The sequence below is a fragment of the Bubalus bubalis genome, chromosome 8 (assembly GCF_019923935.1).
Source record: "Bubalus bubalis isolate 160015118507 breed Murrah chromosome 8, NDDB_SH_1, whole genome shotgun sequence".
Classification (NCBI taxonomy): Eukaryota; Metazoa; Chordata; class Mammalia; order Artiodactyla; family Bovidae; genus Bubalus; species Bubalus bubalis.
This window is the reverse complement of record NC_059164.1, coordinates 32738234-32744369: the sequence shown is the minus strand read 5'-3', so window position 1 is coordinate 32744369 and position 6136 is coordinate 32738234. Positions and strand designations below refer to the sequence as shown.

Genomic DNA, 6136 nt, shown 5'->3' with positions numbered 1-6136 from the left:
GGTCACAGAGAGTATACAACTTAGCAACTGAACAATAAGAACAAATGTTAAACACAGAGTTACCATATATAACACAGCAATTCTATTCCTAGGTATTTACTGAAGATAACTAAAAGCATATGTTCATACAAAGACTAGTACATAAATGTTTATAGCAATATTATTTAAAATAATCAAAAGATGGAAACAATCCAAATGTTCATTAACTGATGAATGGATAGACAAAATGTAATATACCCATACAATGTGATATCATTAAGCCACAATAGGGAATGAAGTATTGATATATGCCACAACATGGATAAATCTCAAAAACATGCTAAGTGAAAGAAGCTAGTCATAGAAGACCACATATTGTGTGATCCTATTCATGTAAAGTGTCCTGAATAGGCTGCTGCTGCTGCTGCTAAGTTGCTTCAGTCGTGTCCGACTCTGTGCGACCCCATAGATGGCAGCCCACCAGGCTCCCCCGTCCCTGGAATTCTCCAGGCAGGAACACTGGAGTGGGTTGCCATTGCCTTTTCCAATGCATGAAAGTGAAAAGTGAAAGTGAAGTCGCTCAGTCGTGTCCGACTCTTCGCGACCCCATGGACTGCAGTCTACCAGGCTCCTCTGTCCATGGGATTTTCCAGGCAAGAGTACTGGAATGGGGTGCCATTGCCTTCTCCACCTGAATAGGCAAATCTATATAAATAGAAAGTAGAGAGAAGCCGGCGGAGTGTGGGTACCTCTTGCATTCCCGGGGACAGTCGTCCGTGATACAGCAGTGCGGCCATGGCAGAACCACAGCCCAGTCCGGCAGCCTCACCGACGAGGCTGCCCTCAGCTGTTGCTCCGACCTGGACCCCAGCACCAAGGATTTTCTCTTGCAGCAGACCATGCTGCGAATTAAGGATCCTAAGAAGTCACTGGATTTTTTATGAGAATTCTTGGAATGACACTATTCCAGAAACTTGATTTCCCCACTATGAAATTTTCACTGTATTTCTTGGCTTATGAGGATAAAAATGACATCCCAAAAGATAAAGATGAAAAAGTAGCGTGGGTATTCTCCAGAAAAGCTACACTTGAACTGACACACAACTGGGGCATGGAAGATGATGAGACCCAGAGTTACCACAGTGGCAATTCAGACCCTCGAGGATTTGGTCACATTGGAATTGCTGTTCCCGATGTTCATGGTGCTTGTAAAAGATTTGAAGAACTGGGAGTCAAATTTGTGAAGAAACCTGATGATGGTAAAATGAAAGGCCTGGCATTTATTCAAGATCCTGATGGTTACTGGATTGAAATTTTGAATCCCAACACAATGATAACTATTATTTAGTTCTGTGAGAACGCTGATTTGAAACTTCAGTGGAGACATTGTAGAAGGTAAAACAGGAAATCATGTGATTCAAGATATTCATATAACAGAAGCATCTAGGACTGATGGATCCTTGTCCCAACTCAGATTATTCTTAAATCTATCTCCCTTTACTCTTTCAGCTGTTTCCCCCTAACTGGAAATAAAAGCAAAAATAAACAAATGGGACCTAATTAAACTTAAAAGCTTCTGCACATCAAAGGAAACTATTAGCAAGGTGAAAAGACAGCCTTCAGAATGGGAGAGAATAATAGCAAATGAAGCAACTGACAAACAACTAATCTCAAAAATATACAAGCAACTCCTACAGCTCAACTCCAGAAAAATAAATGACCCAATCAAAACATGGGCCAAAGAACTAAACAGACGTTTCTCCAAAGAAGACATACAGATGGCTAACAAACACATGAAAAGATGCTCAACATCACTCATTATCAGAGAAATGCAAATCAAAACCACTATGAGGTACCATTTCACACCAGTCAGAATGGCTGCGATCCAAAAGTCTACAAGTAATAAATGCTGGAGAGGGTGTGGAGAAAAGGGAACCCTCTTACACTGTTGGTGGGAATGCAAACTAGTACAGCCACTATGGAGAACAGTGTGGAGATTCCTTAAAAAACTGGAAATAGAACTGCCTTATGATCCAGCAATCCCACTGCTGGGCATACACACTGAGGAAACCAGAAGGGAAAGAGGCACGTGTACCCCAATGTTCATCACAGCACTGTTTATAATAGCCAGGACATGGAAGCAACCTAGATGTCCATCAGCAGACGAATGGCTAAGAAAGCTGTGGTACATATACACAATGGAGTATTACTCAGCCATTAAAAAGAATACATTTGAATCAGTTCTAATGAGGTAGATGAAACTGGAACCTATTATACAGAGTGAAGTAAGCCAGAAGGAAAAACACCAATACAGTATACTAACGCATATATATGGAATTTAGAAAGATGGTAGCAATAACCCTGTGTACGAGACAGCAAAAGAGACACTGATATATAGAACAGTCTTATGGACTCTGGGAGAGGGAGAGGGTGGGAAGATGTGGGAGAATGGCATTGAAACATATAAAATATCATGTATGAAATGAGTTGCCAGTCCAGGTTTGATGCATGATACTGGATGCTTGGGGCTAGTGCACTGGGACAACCCAGAGGGATGGAATGGGGAGGGAGGAGGGAGGAGGGTTCAGGGTGGGGAACACATGTATACCTGTGGTGGACTCATTTTGATATTTGGCAAAACTAATACAATTTTGTAAAGTTTAAAAATAAAATAAAATAAAAATAAAGTATTTTCCTACTTAAAAATAAAAGAAAGTAGATTAATGATTGCAGAGAACTGGGGAGGTAGTGGCCGTCTTTTGGGGTGCTAAAAATGTTCTAACATTATATTATGGCTATTGGATAAACCTGTAAATATAGTAAAAGCCACTGATTTATACACTTTAAATGAAATCTTAGGGAACTGCCTGGCAGTCCAGTAGTTAGGACTCTTTCACTGCATGGGACACAGGTTCAATCCCTGGTCAAGGAAATAAGATCACATGAGTGGCATGGCAAAAGTAAATAGATAAATGGGGGCACTTTATGGTATACAAATTATATCCTAACAAAGCTGTTAATTTATGTTCTGCTTAGTAATACAGACTTTTTCTGAGATGTAAAGACATCATGGTGATCTTAACTCTTCTCTAGGATTTTGGTGGTAAATTTTTATATACAGTAAATATCACTAAAGACAACTCCAAATCAAAGAATAGTCCTAAGAAAACACCCTTTGTATGTTCATTTGCTGTTGGTAGAGGATTTAATTTTTAATCTCAGGTTGATTTCTTGGTATCCAGAATGCTTTATTTTTGCTGTGAGTTGCTTCCTGAAGTGATTGCCTGTCTATTGCCCACACCCCCTCATTAAAAATAAGAAAAGATCACATAATTATTTCTTTACTATGTTCATTTTATATATTGGAATGAAAGTAAAGATCTGTTTCATAGGTTACAGCTGTTTATACTATAACTCATTACTTCTCAGAGTCACAAGTCTTAACAGCTAGCTGTGCATATCTAAAGTGTAAATTCCTGGTGTTTTTACACTTTTCACAGTGAAACTTATCCAGATTTGTCTACAGGAGCTATTTCTGTTTGTGGTACACTGAGAAAGAGCTACATAGGATGAAAAATGAAAGGTCTCATGGGACTAAAAATGAAATATTTTTTATGGCAACTTAAAAACCTTACTATCACTTCTTGGGCTTTCTTGGTGGCTCAGTAGTAGAGAAGCCATCTGACAATACAGAAAACGCAGATTCGATCCACATGCTTGCGACTAAGCCTGGGCGCTACAATATTGAACTTGTGCTCCAGAGCCTGGCAACAACAATTACTGAAGCCTGTGTGCCCTAGAGCCTGTGTTCTGCAACAAGAGAAGCCACAGCAATGAGAAGCCTGTGCACCGCAACTAGAGAGCAGCCTCTGCTCTCTGCAACTAGAGAAAAACCCATGCAGCAACGAAGACCCAGCACAGCCAAAAATAAATAAAGTTAAATAAAAAATGTTATTATCACTACTTGTAGTAATTACAAGGTTTTCTTCACAAAAATATTTTGACTCACAATCAATTTTTAACCTTGGGACAACTTCTTGTTATCAATATATGTCATGTGCCTGAACCTATGGCTCAAGAGCCACTATCAGCCACTCCACTGCAAGAGATGTAAACGAATTCAAATTTAACCTGAACAGAATTCAGAATCGGCCATTAAAGCTCATATTGTGTATTTTGAAGAAAAACAAGTCACTTTTAACTATATGCTTTGGGGAATTATTGGTAGACTTGCTTATTCATATATTTTTAAAGATTACCTTTTCTCCCCTGCATACACAAGTCTCTGTTTCACTCCTTTGCATTCAGTCCCACGGGTTTTTTCTTTCTAAAAATCTAGGAATCTTTACAGAAATATTGTGTTTCCCTTTAAATTAACAAGATTAGGAGGCACTGAAGCTAAGTGACCCTAAATTCTATGGCACCCTCAGGTATTAGACATGCAAAAACTGTAAGAGGCACCAAAATTCACTAGGGAAGAAAAAAAAATACTTTGAAGTTTTTTTGACTATTTTAAAAATTGTGTTTAAGAATAATACCTTGCAAGCCAATTTTAACATTATCCAGAACATAGCATCTAAATACTATGATAGTTTCTTTCCCCACATCCTTGTAAGTCAATTGTAACATTATCCGGATCATAGCATCTAGATACTATGAGTGAAGTTTTTTCCCCCCCGCATCTTCAGAAATCACTACAACTTTAAAATTCCTTATCTGAAACCTTATTTGGCCTGATATGTTTCAGAATTCAGAACATTTATCAGAAAAGTGTGTCTGCCACATATTATGTAACATCACTAGCAAGCACAGAAAAGGCACTGCAACCAAACTCATTCCTATTTTTGTAGAGAACTTACAAATACTCATTTGTATCCTCAGTTTCCTTCTGGTCAAATTTTACAGTTAGGAAAAGATTGGGACCTGGGACGGACATGTTAATTTGAAATCCAGTTATTTATATTTGATATCCATTTCACAGTCACTGTAAACCATTGGCCTTTTCTTTCACAAAAATGAAAATGTATTTAAAATGAAAACTGAAACAGTGTGTTTCCAGGAGTAAATGTAAAATAGATTTGCTTGTGAAACTATGTTAATTGTATTATGATCTTTCTCTAGCACTTGCCTAATTCCCTCTGGTTAAAAACTTCATTTCTTGGTGCGACAGTAGAAGGTATCAGGTCAGCCTGAAGCTTGCAGTGTGAGTCCCTGCGCGCTTCAAGGGCCTCCGGCAGCAGGAAGACCTGTGGGAGGGTAGGGAAGCTAGCCCAGGGCTGCAGGATATCTAGCTGGGCAAATTTCAGCCTCAGTGGATGAAGCAAAAGAGAGACCAAGTGGGGATTTATATGGTTACTGTTCTCTTGGTAGGACACGGAGGGAACGACAGTATTCCTCCTTAAGGCACTGGTATAAATTCTTACTTGGGAATTACAAAAAGTGACAAGGAATTCTTCACTTTGGGAAGAACGGCTGCTAAATAGGAGCTGGGGCTAGAAGAGGAACAGCGCAGCGAGTCTTGCACAGCTTGCGTGAAAATGGGCCATTTGTTTTTATACCGGTTCCAGAAAGTCAGGCACCTGAGCGGAGTGCAGCCGGCCCTCAGCTCCAGCCACGTTCCGAGTGAGGCGCTGTGGTCCAACAGCTGCAAGCAGTAAACTGCTGCCAGACTGGGTTCGGACTGTGGCCCTTACTGCCCGCCCGCCAGGCCTGTAAGTGGCGGGCAGGGAACCAGGAAAGCCCGAGGGAGGCGTGGCCAGGTCGCGAGAAAGCGCAGGCCCGGCCCGCCCTCCACCCCTTCAAGGACAGGGCGGGACCCCCAGGGCATCCCAACAAATCCCCGTTTCCCGTTGACCGCGGGGCGGGACCCTCGCGGCTTTCCGTCCAATTCTCGCGCCTCTGGGCGTGAGGGGAGCAGGCCGGTGCCGCTGGGGGCTGCGGCGGAGTTGGTGAAGCGCAGGGCGGGTCGGGACTACTTGGCTGGCGGAGTTTGCGCTCCCTCCCTCTCTACCCTAACATTTTGGGGGTGGGGAGAAGTTAAGGACAGAGTTAAATGGTATAGAGCGGCAGAGGTGACAGGACTTGGCGGAGGTGACTTCGTGCATGTCTCCGGCCCGGGTCTGAGAGGTACTCCTGAAGTTGGGCCGCTGGGCTGGTG

At 41.7% G+C, this 6136-nt stretch overlaps 1 protein-coding gene and 1 pseudogene across 3 annotated transcripts in view; both read left to right on the top strand.

The window, feature by feature from the left end:
* The first annotated feature begins 756 nt into the window (after positions 1-756).
* LOC102391826 lies at positions 757-1370 on the top strand (annotated as a pseudogene).
* Positions 1371-5808: 4438 nt separating this feature from the next.
* Positions 5809-6136, top strand: part of CROT (carnitine O-octanoyltransferase) — a 54604-nt gene continuing 54276 nt past the window's right edge. Inside the window, exon 1 of one of the 3 annotated variants that reach the window (XM_044946561.2) lies at positions 5809-6105. The gene's annotated coding sequence lies outside the window, so the exon portion shown is untranslated. Of the gene's footprint in view, positions 6134-6136 lie in introns of all 3 variants that reach the window. The other 2 variants (XM_006049533.4, XM_025291000.3) reach the window with 2 other exon arrangements.